Below are 17,611 nucleotides of genomic sequence, written 5' to 3'. Positions count from 1 at the left end.
GGCATGTTCCACTTTTTTTTTTTTTTTAATATTTCCTTACTTTCTGATACCATGTTCATTTTGTATATTTCCTGTGCAAACATAGATTAGCTATTTTTCCAAGGAGTCCTGGATGCTTTTATTGGAGAACGGTATTAAGCACCAAGATCTGGGCAGTGAGTGACATTACTGGCTTTTAAAAACTCTAAAAATATTTGATTGAAATGGCATTACATAACTGTTATTTGCTTTGGAAGGAATTGTCAACTTTAAAATACTTATTTTTCTCTGCTAGGAATATGGAATAACTTTTATCTATTGAGTTGTTAAAAGACAAGACTTGCCTTGTGCTAAGTTGTTTCTCAGCATAATAAAACAATTGCTTTTCTGTATATCACAGCAATGATAGTAATTTATATATCACTAGTATTTCCTCCATCTGCTAATGCAAATCTTCCAGATCCTACAAAGTCTCCAACAGCCCACGGGCTTTCTGCGAGCCTTTAGAGGAATGAGCCTCAGCCTTGGCGGCACATTAGAATCACCTGGGAAACTTAAACATCTCATGTCTAGTCACATCTCAAACCAATTCCACTGGAACCTCTGAGGGTGGGAAGTACTGTTCTAAAGGTCTCTGGCGATTACAATGTGTATCTTAGCTAGAGAAACACCACCTCAGTCTGTTTCATGGCCTCAATGAAAGCTCATTTCCAGTAAGTGCTGCTGAGCAATGCAGCAGGCACAGATCACCTCCCCCTTCCTCTGCAGAAACACTGGGCATCCATAAAATGCCAAGCTTCAAGTTTTGCCTTTTTTGAAATAAGGAAGAATATTTTGCTCCCTTACTAGACTGCCGTATAAGAGATACACATAAGCAGCACTGCCTGTGTCTTAACAAGATGATTCTTGTTCAATTATGTTTTAAAAGATAACTGTTTTGTTGTCTTCATAAAAACCATACCCACTCTATTCTCATAGGATTCACACATGAGTTGAATAGGTCTGGCCATAAGACAAAACTTAGTAATTACCACCATGCACTATTCAGAATCATTTCCCCTTTCCAAAGACCAAGATTTTTCTTAAAGGTTCAACCTCTTTTTCCCTCTGAGATACGATGAACATAATCATGGCAACATCAAAACCCACACCCAGCTCAACTCCTGACTGACTGACTCAATCCCACAGACAATTGCCCTATGAGAAGTAGAAGTGTGCCCATTTCCATGTATAAATACTACTTATTTCAAGCTCTACTATGCTTCTGTACAAGGTGTCTGGCATTAAATTAAAATTGTAAAACACACACAAAAGGGAAAAAAAACCCACTGCCAAGAAATATAGCAGCCAATAGAAACAGACTCATATGTGACCTGGATGTTGAAAATATCAGACAGGGGCTTTAAAATAACTATTTAAACTTTCTCATTATTAGACTGGAAGAAAAATTTTTTCCTATCTTTCATCTTTAATCACTTGAAAAGATAATTGAGAGTCTAAACCAGAACACTAATAACGTATTACAGGGCTTATAACTATGTAAAAATAAAACGTATGCTAACAATAGCATAAAAGAGGAGAGAGGAAATGGAAGTATACAAGGTATGGTATAAATTCTTTGAAAGCAGACTGTAATAACTTAAAAGATGTACACTCTAGGGCAAACCACATTAACAAACTGAAGAACAAAAATCATATGATCATCTCAATAGATGCAGAAAAAGCTTCTGACAAAACTCAACATCCATTCATGATAAAAACTCTCATCAAAGTGGGAGGGAACATATCTCAACATAATAAAGGCCATTTCTGACAAACCCACAGCTAAAATCATACCCAAAGGTGAAAAGCTGAAAGCCTTTCCTCTAAGATCAAGAACAAGACAAGGATGCCCACTCTCACCACTTTTATTTAACATAGTATTGGAAGTCCTAGTCAGAGCAATCAGACAAGAAAAAATAAAATAAATAAAAGGAAGCTAAATTAGAAAGGAAGAGGTAAAACTGTCAGTTTGCAGATGTCATGACACCATACATAGAAAACTCTAAAGTTGCCACTAAACAACTTTGAACTCATCAATGAATTTGGTAAAGTGGCAGGATACAAAATTAATATACAGAAATCTGCTGCATTTATATACACTAACAAGGAACCATCAGAAGAGGAGAAATTAAGCAAAAAAAATCCCATTTACCATTGCATCAAAGAGAATGAAATACCTAGGAATAAATTTAACTAAGAAGGTAAAAGAACTGTACTCGGAAAACTACAAGACACTGATGAAAGAAACTGAAGACAACACAAACAGATGGAGAGATCACTTTGTTCACTGATTGGAAGAATTAATATTGTCAAAATGAACATATTACCCAAGGCAATCTACAGATTCAATGCAATCCCTATTAAAATACCCGTGGCATTTTACACAAACTAGAATATTCCTAAAAGACCCCAAATAACCAAAGCAATTTGAAAAAGAACAGAGCTGAGGTTATCATACTCCTTGACTTCAGACTATACTACAAAGCTACAGTAAACAAAACAGTATGGTACTGACACAAAAACAGACTCATAGATCAATGGACCAGAATAGAGAGCCCAGAAATAAACTCACATACTTATGGTCAATTAATCTATAACAAAGGAGGCAAGAATGTACAATGGGGAAAAAAAGACAATCTCTTCAGTAAGTGGTGCTGGGTAAACTGGACAGCTACATGTAAAAGAATGAAATTAGAACATTTTCTTACACTGTATACAAATATAAGACCTGAAACCATGAAACTCCTAGGAGAAAACATAGGCAGAACACTCTCTGTCATAAATTGTAGTAATATTTTTTGGATCTGTCTCCTAAGCAAATGAAACAAAGTAAAAATAAACAAATGGGACCTAATTAAATTTAAAAGCTTTTGCACAGAGAAGGAAACCATCAACAAAACAAAAAGACAATCTACTGAATGGAAAAAAATATTTGCAAATGATACAACCAATAGGGGTTAATATCTAAAATATATAAGCAGGTCATACAACTCAATATCAAAAAAGCAAAAAACCCAATCAAAAAATGTGCAGAAGACCTGAATAGATATTCTCCCAAAGACATACAGATGGCCAACAGGCACATGAAAAGATGCTCAACAATGCTAATCATCAGAGAAATGCAATCTAAATCACAATGAGGTATCACCTCACACCTGTCAGAATGGCTATTGTCAAAAAGACCACAAATAAGAAATATTGATGAGGATGTGGAGAAAAGGGAACCCTCATGCACTGTTGGTGGGAATGTAAATTGATACAGCCACAACAGAAAATAGTATGAAGGTTCCTCAAAACACTAAAAATAGAACTACCATTTGATCCAGCAATTCCACTCCTGGGTATATATCCAAAGAAAATGAAGACCACAATTTGAAAAAATACATGCACCCCAATGTTCACAGTAGCATTATTTACAATAGGCAAGATAATGGAAGCAATCTAAGTATCCATCAACAGATGAATGGATAAAGAAGATGTAACACACACACACACATACACACACACAAATACTACTCAGCCATAAAAAAGAATAACATTTTGCTATTTGCAACAACATGGATGGACCTAGAGGGTATTATGCTCAGTGAAATAAATCAGACAAAGACAAATACTGTATGCACTTATATGTGGAATCTAAAAAATAAAACAAATAAATGATTATATCAAAACAGAATAAAACAAAAACTTAAAAACAGGTATAACAAATAAGCAAAAATAGAATGTAAATTAAATGGAATCACAAAAAAAATTCAATTTATCCAAAACAGATCAAGAAAAAGAAAGAAACAGAACAGGAAACAGATGGGATATAGAGAAAAAAACTAACAATATGGCAGATTTAAATTCAATCATACCAATTATTATATTAAATATAAATTATCTAGAGACCCTAAGTAAATTCAGAGATTCCCAGAACAAAGAATGTTACCAGGGATAAAGACAGGTATTACATAATGATAAAAGAAAACAGCACAAACAAATGAACAAAATAACACATAACAATCCTAAATGTGCATGTGCCCAAAACCAGAGTTTCAAAATATATGCAGGAAAAACTGACAGAACTCACAGAATAGAAAAATCAACATCATGATTGGAGACCAACATTTCTCTCTTAGTAATTAACAGAATAAGCAGACAGATAGAAAGGATACAGAAAGTCTGATCAACACTAGCAATCAACTTGACATCACTGATATTTATAGAACACTCCACTCAGCATCAGCAAAATCCACATTCTTTTCAGTGCATTTGCAACATTTACTAAGCTAGACCATGGGAGAGATTGTGAAGCAAACTTCAAAACTGCAAAACAATTCAAATAATCTCCAAAGGATGTTCTCTGATAGCAACAGAATTGAACTAGAAATCAGTAACAGAAAAGGTCTCTGGAAAAAAATCTCCAAACATTTAGAAACTGAACAACACATTTTCAAATCCATTGACAGATACAAACTACCAGAGGTCCCTCAAGGAAAAACAACCTGAATAGCCCTATACCTATTATAGAAATTGAATTTCCAGTTTAAAACCTCTTCGCAAAGAAAACTTCAGGCCTACATGGCTACATACAAACTCTTCCAGAAAACAGAACAGTAGAAAACACTTCCCACATCATTTAATAAGGCCAACACAAGGCTGATACCAAAACTAAACAAAGAAATAATAAGAAAATTCCAAGCCAATATCCTTCATGAACCTTAACAAGTCTTAGAAAGGAATGAAATTCTGAGACATGCTACAACATTGATGAACGTTGAAAACAATATGCTAAGTGCAATAAGCCAGATACAAAAGGACAAATAATGTATGTTTCCACTTATATAAGGTACCAAGAATCATCAAATTCAGAGACAGAAATTAGAACAATGGTTACCAGTGGCTAGAGGAAGGGGAATAGGGAATTATTATTTAATGTGTAGAGTTTTATTTTGAGATGATGAAAAAGTTCTAGAGATGACGGTGGTGATGGCTGCACAACACTATGACTGTACTTAAAGCCACCAAAGTATACCTTGAAATTGGTTAAAACAGTAAATTTTATGTTATGTATATTTTACCACCTTAACAGAACTTCCCTGGCAGTCCAGTGGTTAAGACTCTGCACTTCCACTGCAGGGGGCACGGGTTCGATCCCTGGTCAAGGAACTAAGATCCCACATGCCATGTGGCACGGCCAAAAAGTTGAAAAAAAGTACCAAAAAAAAATCCTTAACAAAATGTTAGCAAACTTAATCCAGCAATAAATAAAAAAGGATAATACATTACAAACAAGTGGTATCTATCCAAAGAATGCTGGTAGACATAAATAATGCAAAAGAATCTACAAAAAAGCTATCAAAAGTAATAAATTTTAATAAACTAATGAGTTTATAGCAAGGTAGCAGGCCCCAAATATATAAAAAACACCAAAAAATAGTAAACTTTACTGCACATAGATCATACCTCAATAAATCTGACTTTAAAAAACAAAACAACAGGAAACCAAATAAGTAATAGTGGTACCAGTGAATCTCCTTATCTTGTTCCTATCTTAAATGAGAATGTCTGTTTCTAATGGAAATGTATTAAATATAGTATGTTTCTAATGGAAATGTATTAAATATAGTATTGACTAATAACTTAATGATAGACATTTAAAAAATATATTTTAAAATACCTTTACCCCTAGTTCATAAGGATATTTTTTTAAAAAGTGACCAAATCTTTTAAAATGTAGCCTGAAAAGTATTTCAGACAAAAATATGGTTCCTCTTTAATCTACCTATGTAAATATATTAATGGTAATTTCTTAATATTAAACCAACCATCCTTAGTTTCTTGAAGCAAATTCTGGTTCATGGCATATAGTTCTCTTAATATAATGTTAATTTTATTTGCTAATACTTAGGTTTTTTGCTACTATAGTTGTGCAATTGGTTTATAACCTTCTGTACTGTTAAGTTTTATTTATGAATTAAATCAGTTTTGTTCCATGTACTGGAAGTCTTTGGTTTTATACTTTGCATGTTTTATTGGCTGGATTATCTGTTCTTAGAAACAGGGAAAAGCTTGCCCATAGAACTGTCAGGAATAGAGTCTTCTTTAAAGTAAATTCTTTGGACAACATTTGCTATTTCTACCAACATAATTAGAATTTTCAAGTTTTCTACTTAAAAAAATATCAATCTGGTAATTGATATTTTCCTCCAAATAATTTTTTATCAGTATTTTCAAATTCTTCAACATAATTATTATATGATACTGTTAATTTTAAAAATCCTCTAATATTTCTAATATTTCTCTAATATTCCTAATATTCCAATATTTTGCTAAGTGACTTCCTAGAGTTTATTATGGCCAATCTACCTGGATCTTTCAATTCTACACTTTTCTATCTTCTGATTTTGCTCAATTTTGTTTTTATTTTTATTACATGCCTCCTGTTGCTAACCTTTGGCTAAATTTGGGAGGTGAATACATTTTTTCTTTCATTGAAAAATAATAAATGCAGGGCTTCCCTGGTGGCGCAGTGGTTAAGAATCTGCCTGCCAATGCAGGAGACATGGGTTTGAGCCCTGGTCCCACATGCTGTGTGGAGCAACTAAGCTTGTGCGCCACAACTACTGAGCCTGCACTCTAGAACCCGCCAGCCACAACTACTGAGCCCTAGCACCACAACTACTGAAGTCTGTGCGCCCTAGAACCCATGCTCCGCAACAAGAGAAGCCATGACAATGAGAAGCCCGCGCACTGCAACGAAGAGTAGCCCCCGCTCACCGCAACTAGAAAGCCCACGCGCAGCAACGAAGACCCAGCGCAGCCAAAAATAAATAAATAAGTGAATAAATTTTTTTTAATTAAAAAAAATGCACATATACAACTTTGGCTGTATCCTATAAATATATGTATATGTGTGTATTTATATAAAATTACAATTTGTTATTTTTAATAGTCATTGCAGTTGAGGTTTCTGCCTTGATTTAGTAGCTATTTAGGAAAAGAAATGACAAGTGGACTTCTTTCATTAATTCCGAATTTTATTGCACTGTCGCCAAATACAATGGTCTATCAAATTTCTGCTTTATAGACTATATTGAGATTTTTCTGTTTTTTAGCATGGTTACCTTCTATAAATGTTCCATGAATGCTTGAGGAGAAGGGGTATTCTTTGTCAGGTACCCAGTGATAGAGCTGAAGTAATGTGAGGAAGGTGTCCATTTAGTGGGGTGGCAGAGATGAGAAATTAGTTATAAATAGGAGATTAAGCACATAAGTAGACATATAAAGGATAATGGGATCCGGAAGAACAACTTCTAGAAGAGTGTTTAGCTTTGTAAGGAACTACCAAACTGTCTTCCAAAGTGCCTGCACCATTTTGCATTCCCACTAACCATGAATGAGTCCCTGTTGCTCTGCATCCTTGTCAACAATTTGGTATCGTCAGCTTTTTGGATTTTGCTCATTCTAAAAGGTATGTAGCACTGTTTCACTATTGTTTTAATTTGCAATCCTTTAATTATAAAAGATATTGAGTGTGTTTTTATATGCTTATATGCTGTCTGTACACATTCTTTGGTGATGTGTCTGTTTGGATCTTTTGCTCACTTTATAATTGGGTGGTTTGTTTTCTTGTTGTTAAGTTCTTTTTATATTTTGGATACAAGTCTAGGTAGTAAAGAATTTAATCTTACCCAAAGACAGGTCTGCCTTTTGCCCTTAGCTCCTGGGGGGTAATCTCTAAACCCTTGGAGTTTATTTATTTATTTATTTATTTTTACTGTGTTGGGTCTTCCTTTCTGTGCGAGGGCCTTCTCTAGTTGTGGCAAGCGGGGGCCACTCTTCATCACAGTGCGTGGGCCTCTCACTATCGCGGCCTCTCTTGTTGCGGAGCACAGGCTCCAGACGCGCAGGCTCAGTAGTTGTGGCTCACGGGCCTAGTTGCTCCCTTGGAAGGTCTCGTCTGATAAAAGTGTCTTTGCTTAACTGGAGGCATTGGGCCAGCCACATAGTCACAATATAATTTAGGGTGGAGGCTTTGAGTAACATCAACAATGAGATTTAGGTTGGGGGCATTTGGGCCATGTGGTATCAGCTTGACCTCCTGAGGAAATGGTGACTTAAATCTGCCACATGAGTAGCTGGTCAGGTTTACATGATCAAATCCCAATAAAGCTCCTGTGAGCTTCTCTGGTTGGTAATACTCCACATGAGCTGTCAAACATAATACCAGGAAAGTAATGTTGTCCATGACTCCATGGGGAGGACAACTTGGAAACTCCACATATGGAACTTTCTGGACTCTGCTCTATGTGTCTTTTTTTTTTTTTTTTTTTTTGCGGTACACAGGCCTCTCACTGTTGTGGCCTCTCCTGTTGCGGAGCACAGGCTCCGGACGCGCAGGCTCAGCAGCCATGGCTCACGGGCCAAGCCGCTCCACGGCATGTGGGATCTTCCCGGACCGGGGCACGAACCCGTGTCCTCTGCATCGGCAGGCGGACTCTCAACCACTGCGCCACCAGGGAAGCCCCTCTATGTGCCTTTTTACTTGATTGATTTTAATCTGTATCCTTCAGTTGTACTAAATCATAACCGTGAGTATAACAGCTTTCAGTGAATTCTGTGAGTCCTTCCGGAGTATTAGCAAACCTAAAAGGTGACTTTGGAGAACCGTGAATTCACAACTGGTGTCAGAAGTTAAGGGCAGTCTTTTGTGCACTATTCCCAAACTTTGCAATTGGCTAATTTCACTAAGTCCTTTTTAAGATATGTTTTGCTGTTGTATCTAAAAAATCACTGCCACACCCAAGGTCACCTAGATTTTCTTCTATTTTTCTTCTACTAGGTTTATCTTTTTTTTTAATTAAAAATTATTTATTTATTTAAATTTGCCTGTGTTCAGTCTTCGGCGCTGCGCGCGGGCTTTCTCTAGTTGCAGCAAGCAGAGGCTACTCTTTGTTGCAGTGCATGGGCTTCTCATTGCGGTGGCTTCTCTTGTTGTGAAGCACGGGCTCTAGTCATGTGGGCTTCAGTAACTGTGGCACGTTGGCTCAGTAGTTGTGGCTCATGGGCTTAGTTGCTCCACGGCATGTGGGATCTTCCCAGACCAGGGCCCGAACCCGTGTCCCCTGCTTTGGCAGGCAGATCCTTAAGCACTGCGCCACCAGGGAAGTCCCTAGAAGTTTTATCTTTTTATGTTTACGTTTAGGACTATGATCCATTTTGAGTTAATTTTTGTGACAGGTGTGAGGTCTGCATCTAGTTTTTTTTGCACATGGACTTCAATTATTCCAGCCTCATTTGTTGACAAGATTCTCCTTTCTCCACTGAACTGCCTTTCCTCCTTTGTCAAAGATCAGTTGACTGTATTTGTATATATAAACAGGTCTGTTTCTGGGCTCTCTATTCTGCTCCATTGATGTATGTTTCTACTCTTTCCCTAATACTATACTGTCTTGATCACTTTAGCTTTATAGTAAGCCTCAAAATCAGGTAGTATAAGTCTTAGATATTGTTTTTTGACCCAATCTGAGTCTCTGTTCTTTAAACTTATATATTAATGTATTCACTTTTATTCTGATTACCAATTAGGTGGTCTTACATTATGTCACTGTTATTCTTGATGATTTTTAATATTATCTCCTGTATTTTCTGTCCTTGTCTAATCACACTGTAGACATTTTCTTTTTCATAATAACACTATAAATATTCTTCCATTGTCTTCCGCTATTTAATAGTGAACAGATTGCTTTTTGTAGCAGTACCCTTTTCACCCCTTGCCTGGATGTTTACAGTACATCTTTTAATCTTCCTCAAAATCTGCAGTGATACATTGAGTACTTTCCCTATATCAGTGAAATCCTTTAAACTGTAAACTTTGGTCCTTGTTGAGCTCAAGGAAGATAACAGTCTTCCATTTTACCTTTGATTATTGCTTCTCTTCTATCTATATGCTCCTTTATTCGGGAATACTACTTATCTACATACTGAGTCTTTATCCTCTGTACCTATCATTTTCATTTTTGACCCTTTTCCATTGCTGTATTTTGGAAGACCTTCTCCAGGTTCTCTTCCACATCACTTACTTGATTTTCACCATTCACCATCTTCTGACTCCTTCATTGTGGATTTTAATAGTACATTGAATTTCACTATCATAATTTATGAGTTTTGAGTAGTCATGAGGAAAACTTAACATGCAGAAAAGTACAAAATGATTCAAGATCCTTTGCAATCATGTTTATTTCCTCTAGTTCCAGGGCCCTGCAGTCAGTCTATCTGGATTCAAATGTGAAACCTAACTCTGGCTAGTTGTATAATCTCAGGGGAAGTAATTTAACCTATTTACTTCAATTTTCTTGGGAATAATCATTTAATTAGCTAATTCATGCAGGGTTTTAATACAGTATCTCGTACTCAATAAACATTTAGCTATTATTACTATAATCTTCACTAATATCTCAGCTGGTTCCCTTTTATGTCAATCTGTTATCTTTTACATACTATTTCAGATTCATTAGATAATTCTGAGAAGAAAGCAACTCCCATCTAATATTTTCTTGTTTCCTTTATCAATTTTTTCCAAGTATGATTTTCCTCTGTGTCTTAAATAGAAAATTTCCTTCTTTTATTTTGCAGAATTTCTTAAGAAGCCCATGATGCCTTTTTAAAAAATGCTGTCAATTATTTGAAAGTTGAGAAAACGATCTAGGTTTGGTGTTTGCTAAGAAAAAGTTAGACAAACTCTAGTTTGTCTCTCCCCTTTACTGTCCATTGGGGCATTATTTGACTTTTAACTCTTAGTTCTTAAGTTGGAGAAAAGATTGATTCACACAACGCTTAGCCGTATTTCCAGTGTTAGGCAGTCACATCATTACTATGACTATCATATGTTTTGGAGATTAAGGATCTCTTTGAGGATCCCATTAAAATTATATACTCTCTCTCCAAAACATGGAATTTTAATTACCAATTCAGTCCGTCATGCCTTGAAGTCAATTCATGGATTCTAGGTTAAGGATCCCCTCCCTTACTATGGTTCTGATTAGCTAATGAAGGCTCTCCTGATCCTGTTACCTTGTTATGTGATGCACATGACTGATAATTTAATCCTGGTTACTTTGGAATAGAATATAGTTCTTCCCTAGTCCAAAGTAGGGCTTAACCAAGAGTTGTTTAAGCTGGTGACTGGTGCAAGGGCATTCATCAAATTGTTCTTCTCTTTGTAAATATTTGAAAATTTCAAAATAAAAAGCTTCATTTGTGAGTTTATTTGTGTATAGGGCCTAAAGAAAATGCATACCACCCCATGGGTTTTCCTCTCCCTGCCTCTTCCTACTTCACATCTGAAAATACACCATAACCAGTCCACCTCTGCCCCCGCCTTTACAGAACTGTGGTCACCAAGGGAAGTATAGAGGTAACGATAAGAAAGATGGGAGGGAGAAAAAGAGCCCTGGAGGCTGTAGATAGCAGTTGCAACACCGCAGGAGATAGTTGGCAATTCTCTCGTTGGCAAAGCACTTACTTCCTTAAATGTAGGTATGCAGTAGAGATGGGTAGGAAATTACCTTTTTCCTGCCTGTCCCTGCTATTCTGTCTTGGGGATCTGTCTTTACTTCTACTGGTAGAAAATCCTCCTGATGCCTGGCATATTTTAATTTGTATTTCTAGTTTCTCATTCTATTTGTAATCCTGCTTCTCTGTGTATCTTCACCTATTTGACCATGGGAGAACAGAGGAAATTAAGTTGGGTTCCACTAGCTGGCTGCCAGCTAAACCCAGGCTTCCCACAGTTGAAATCTTGAGGCTAAAATGCCCTACAATAACCTGGCACGTGTTCAGCCTGGGACCAGCAGATAAGCGGAAGAAATAGCTTCTTATCTACTCTTGCCTCCCTTAACTTTCAACCACACTACGAATTTACATAAACAGAAATGTTCATGGATATTACTGAGCATATAGAATAGAGCACATTAAAAAGGAAAGTGTTATTTTTCTCTCAAGGAAGCTCTACTCCAGACCAAAATGTCAAGAAACTGCCAATAGATCTAAGGTTTAAATCTAAGCATTGTATGGGCTTCCCTGGTAGCGCAGTGGTTAAGAATCCGTCTGCTAGTGCAGGGCACACGGGTTCGAGCCCTGGTCCCGGAAGATCCCACATGCTGTGGAGCAACTAAGCCCGTGCGCCACAACTAATGAGCCTGCGCTCTAGGGTCTGTGAGCCACAACTACTGAGCCTGCGCACCACACCTACTGAAGCCCGTGCACCTACAGCCCATGCTCCGCAATAAGAGAAGCCACCGCAATGAGAAGCCCACGCACCACAACGAAGAGTAGCCCCCGCGCGCCTCACCTAGAGAAAAGCCCACGTGCAGCAACAAAGACCCAGTGCAGCCAAAAATAAAATAAATAAATTAAAACCAAAACAAAAGCCTAAGCAATTGTAGCAACCAACTAGAAATACTCAAGTTCCTCCACAATAGAGTGTACATGATAAAACCTATAAACTGGTGAGATAATAGGCCAATTATCAGAGACAGTCTCCAAATAAACTGAAAAATAAGTTAGCACACAAATAATACTAAAACCAGTTAGCATAACAAGGGGCATTGAGATTACTCAGTGGTATAGTTCTTTAAATTACTTCTGGTCTTGTCAATAATGTTCCATGTTAATCAAAAATTTCCTGAGAGGGCTTCCCTGGTGGCGCAGTGGTTGAGAGTCCGCCTGCAGATGCAGGGGACACGGGTTTGTGCCCCAGTCCAGGAAGATCCCACATGCCGCGGAGTGGCTGGGCCCGTGAGCCATGGCCGCTGAGCCTGCGCGTCCGGAGCCTGTGCTCCGCAACGGGAGAGGCCACAACAGTGAGAGGCCCGCGTACCGCAAAAAAAAAAAAAGATATAATTTATAATAATACCAAATATGAACATGAAATACTTAGGGATAAATTTAACAAAATATGTGCAAGGCCTATACAATGAAAACTATAATATTTTGCTGAGACAAATTATAGAAGATTTAAATTAATGGGCAGATCAAACATGTTTATAAATTAGAAGATTCAATATTAAGTTGTCAAAGCTTTCCAAATTCATCTATAGATTCAGTGCAATCCCAATCAAAATCTCAACAGGCAGTTCAGTAGAAATTTACAAGCTGATTCTAAAATTTATATAAAAATGCCAGACTTAATATAGCCAAAACACCTCTGAAAAAGAACAAAGTTGGGGGTCTTACACTACCTGATTTTAAGACTTAATATACAGCTACAGCAGAGTTTCTCAACCTTGGTACCAGTGACATTTTGGACTGGCTAATTCTTTGTGATGGGGAACTGTCCTGTGTACTGTAGGATTTTTAGCAGCATCCTGGCCTCTACCAGAGCAAATCCTCCACACCCCAAGTGTGACAATTAAAAATGTCTCCAGACACTGCCAAATAACTCATAGAGGGCAAAACTGCCCTTCATTGAGAACCACTAAGCTATGTAAGTATAGTGTGTTACTGTCATAAAGACAAATATTTAAATCAATGGAACAAAATAGGATCTAGAAATAGACCCTCAACTATGTATCAGCTGATATTTGACAAAGGCACAAAGCAATTCTATGGGGAAGGATAATCTTTTCAATAAATGATGCTATAATGATTGGTTATTTGTATGTAAGAAAGATATACCTCACCCCTCACCTCAATCCATGTGTAAAAATTTAATTCAAAACTTACCCCAAGCTTAAATTTAAGAGCCAAAACTATATAAAACTCCAAGAAAAAAATATAAGCAAAAACCTTAGTAATCTTGGCTTAGACAAAGATTTCTTAAATAGGACATAAAGAAGAACAAACTATTTTTTAAATTGACAAACTGCACATGAAAATAGGAAAGATGGGGAATTCCCTGGCAGTCCAGTGGTTAGGACCCGGCACTGTCACTGCAGGGGGCCTCGGTTCAATCCATGGTTGGGGAACTAAGATCCTAAGAGCTGCACGGTGCAACCGAAAAAAAAATTTTTTTTAATAAAATAAAGAAAATAGAATAGGTATTTACTCTTCAAAATTTAATGTTAAGAAAATTAAAAGGCAAGCTACAGGTTGGGAGAAAATACTTGCAATATATATATCTGATAAAGGACTTGTATCCAGAATAAGACAAACAGACCAATTTAAACATGGGCAAAAAAATTTGAACTGTTATTTCAAAGAAGATATGCCGATGGCAAATAAGCATGTGAAAAGATGCACAACATCATTACTCACTGGGGAAATACAAATTAAAACCACACTGAGATATCATATAAACCCACTAGAACAGCTAACATGAAAAAAGACTGACTATATCAAGTGCTAGCAAGGATGCAAGGCAACTAGAACTCTCATACATCGCTGATGGGATGACTGATTTGTACAGACACTCTGGGAAACATTTTGGTGATTTCTTATAAAGTTAAATATACACATACCATTGACCCAGCAATTCCACTCATAACGAAAACTTATGTCAACATGTAAGTCTGCATTTGAATGTTAATCACAGCAGCCTTATTCATAATAGTCGACAACTGGAAACAACACGAATGTTCATCAACTCATGGACGGATAAACAAGTTGTGGTACATCCATACAATGGAACAAAAAAGAACTGACACACAACACAAATAAATCTCAAAAGCATTATCCTAAGTATTGATACAAGAATCTAGACACAAATGATATTAATAAAATATATTAAAATATTCTATATGGCTAAAAATAATTCTGATTTTCAGTAGTCGTTTTTTTGGTTACATGAATCATTGGCACTTACCATCTTCTGTTATTTAACTTATGTCCCCTTAAATCAACTATAAACCCTTCTGCCATAGGGGTTACTGCGTATCTCTGTACAGCACTTCACAATATTAAAAATAATACCACATATTTGTCCACCAATCTACTGGCTGCATAATTCTCATTTAATAAAACAAGTGGAATGTACTATGCATACCACAATGCAGTCAGGATACCTGGATTCAAATCTCAGTTGACTACGTGGGTGACCTGTGGTAAGTCATTTAATCTATATGAAACTAAGTTTCCTTATTCATTAAACTGAACAGCATTGGGATAAAGTGGGGAAAGACAGAGTTGGGGATTTGGGGTGGGTACAACCAGCAATCCTAATGTATGTGAGGCCAATAAGGACGGTTAAACCTCTTGAGAAGCAAAGGGCCAAAAGTTACACTTGAACTTGAGTTTTCAGAAGAACCACAGTCTGAGAAAGTGGGATCTCATGAGCCTTCTTATATATTGGCTTTTAAGCAGGAGATATCACAAAAGTCACCACGGGGCAGAAAAATAATCATAGTAAACATCCATTTTCAATCCTTCAATGTAGTTTCCTTCCGTCACTGGGAACAGGATTCAACAAGCACTACATATAGGGAAAATTAGCTATTTTAGACTGATATAAAACAAGTTAGCTTCACTCTACTGATATGTTGTTGCCATAGTAAACCATCTCAATAAGAGAAATCACAGGATCAAATATTTTGTATATGTGTTTGGCTGAGAATTTACAGTTGGTAGAATTATGAATGTCTATAAATCAAAAGCCAAAGTCACTCAAAGAATTACAACATGGCGAGGCTGAGAGGCTTCATTAGGGTTTTGCTGTGTACCCACCATATGCCAAAAACATGTGCAAGGTCACATGTGTACCATTTAATCTTCACAATTGCCCTTATCAGGTATCAGCTAGCTGTTTCAGAGATGAGAAAATTGACATTCCGGAACACAATTTAGTAATTTGCCCATTTGTATGTGACATTAGTGTGGCAAGGCTAGGATTCAAACTCAGAGCTTTTGATTCCATGTCCTTACCACTACTTAAGCCTATTACCACTATATAAAAGCCCAGCTTCCAATTATTGAAACTAGCACATTTCCTAGAAGATAGTAGGCTTAGTAATTTTTAGTTTTTTTCTAAGGGAGACAGGAGGCAGCTATGATCCAAGAGAGTCAGGAAACAGGTTATTACCTCCAGCTATCAGAAGGGGAAACTAAAGTTTATATATAAAGTGATAAAGCAAGTTTTTGAATCTTGGAATTCCCTGCCTTTTCTCTACACTAGTATTACTTTGACATTCATCATAATGATGATGGTGAAGAGGAGAAAAAGACAGAGGAGGAGAAAAAGTACACTGAATTACAAGGCCAAGTATTTTCCTTCTTTGAATAGCCTACGCATATTTACTGAGTACCTATAAAGGTCAAACACAGCACTTGGCACTGGGGAAATATCGGTGAATAAATAAACAAGACATAGTTCCTACCCAAGGGAACGTTCACCCTAGTAGGAAGATACAGACAACTAAATATATAATTAAAATATAGTGTGGGGGAAAAAAAAAAAAAATATATAGTGTGGGGCTTCCCTGGTGGCGCAGTGGTTGAGAGTCCGCCTGCCGATGCGGGGGACACGGGTTTGTGCCCCAGTCCGGGAAGATCCCACATGCCGCGAAGCAGCTGGGCCCGTGAGCCATGGCCGCTGAGCCTGCGCGTCTGGAGCCTGTGCTCCGCAACGGGAGAGGCCACAGCAGTGAGAGGCCCGTGTACTGCAAAAAAAAATATATAGTGTGGATGCAAAGACAGGTCAGCACAGGGTGCCACAGGAGCACAGATGAGACAAATTAAACCCAGAGAGGCCAGAAGTAGGGCTCCAAGACATCCAGTTAAATGTGAATTTCAAATAAACAATGAATACGTTTCTAGAGTATGCCCCTAATACTGTCCTGTATTTTTATTTGCTATACCCGGCAACACTAGGTGGGGATGATGTTTAGAAAAGTGTCTTAGAGAAAATGATACCCAAGATGGAAACTGAATTATCAGTATTACTTATCCCCAACAAATTTGGGGACCCCCATGTGGCGAGGATCTGAAAGCCCCTGACAACAGCCAGGGAAGAACTGAGGGCCCATGCCAAAAGTCACATAAGTGAGCCATCTTAGAAGCAGATGTTCCAGACATAGTCCAGCTCTCAGATGACGACAGCCCTGGCCCAGGGCTTGATTACAATACACAAGAGACCCTGAGGCAGAATCACCCAGCTAAGCCACTCCTGGCCCTCAGAAACTGTGTGGGATAATAAATGCTTGTTGTTAGCTGTTAGGTTTCAGGGTAATTTGTTATGCAGCAACAGAAATGCTCTGCCCATCACAGGAGTTCGGCATCCTGTAAGAATGGGACCATGCTAGTACTCCATTGTGCTCCATCGTGGCTGAGAGCAGCCACAGTCAGTGTGGGTGGCCTCAGCAAGAATGAGGCAGTGGATCCAGAGGGGCCACAGCTGCCACTGTCAGTCAGTTACGCCTCCGTTCAAGCAGGAGATCTGAATGGCGTATCTCCACAGCCTCCACGGGATAACAAAGTTTGTTAACGACAGCCTATCCTTTCTGAAACAAAATACTTTTAAAAGATCTTTCTAAAATTACAAAATAAAAAATATTTCTCTGAGATCAGCTTAATCACTTCAGGGAATTGTGTGAAAATAGAAACACAAGCAGAATAAGAGAAAAAATTAGCAGAGCTAAGAATGGCAAAGCTATTTCATGTACGTTAAGAATGG

At 37.5% G+C, this 17,611-nt stretch overlaps 1 protein-coding gene across 8 annotated transcripts in view; it reads right to left on the bottom strand.

Moving 5' to 3' along the window:
* Nucleotides 1–17,611, bottom strand: part of TFDP2 (transcription factor Dp-2) — a 171,148-nt gene that overhangs the window by 85,282 nt on the left and 68,255 nt on the right. The window lies entirely within an intron of this gene.

Source organism: Tursiops truncatus, chromosome 4 (genome assembly GCF_011762595.2).
Source record: "Tursiops truncatus isolate mTurTru1 chromosome 4, mTurTru1.mat.Y, whole genome shotgun sequence".
NCBI lineage: Eukaryota > Metazoa > Chordata > Mammalia > Artiodactyla > Delphinidae > Tursiops > Tursiops truncatus.
The sequence above is the reverse complement of the archived record's forward strand: the minus strand, read 5'-3'. Positions and strand labels throughout refer to the sequence as shown.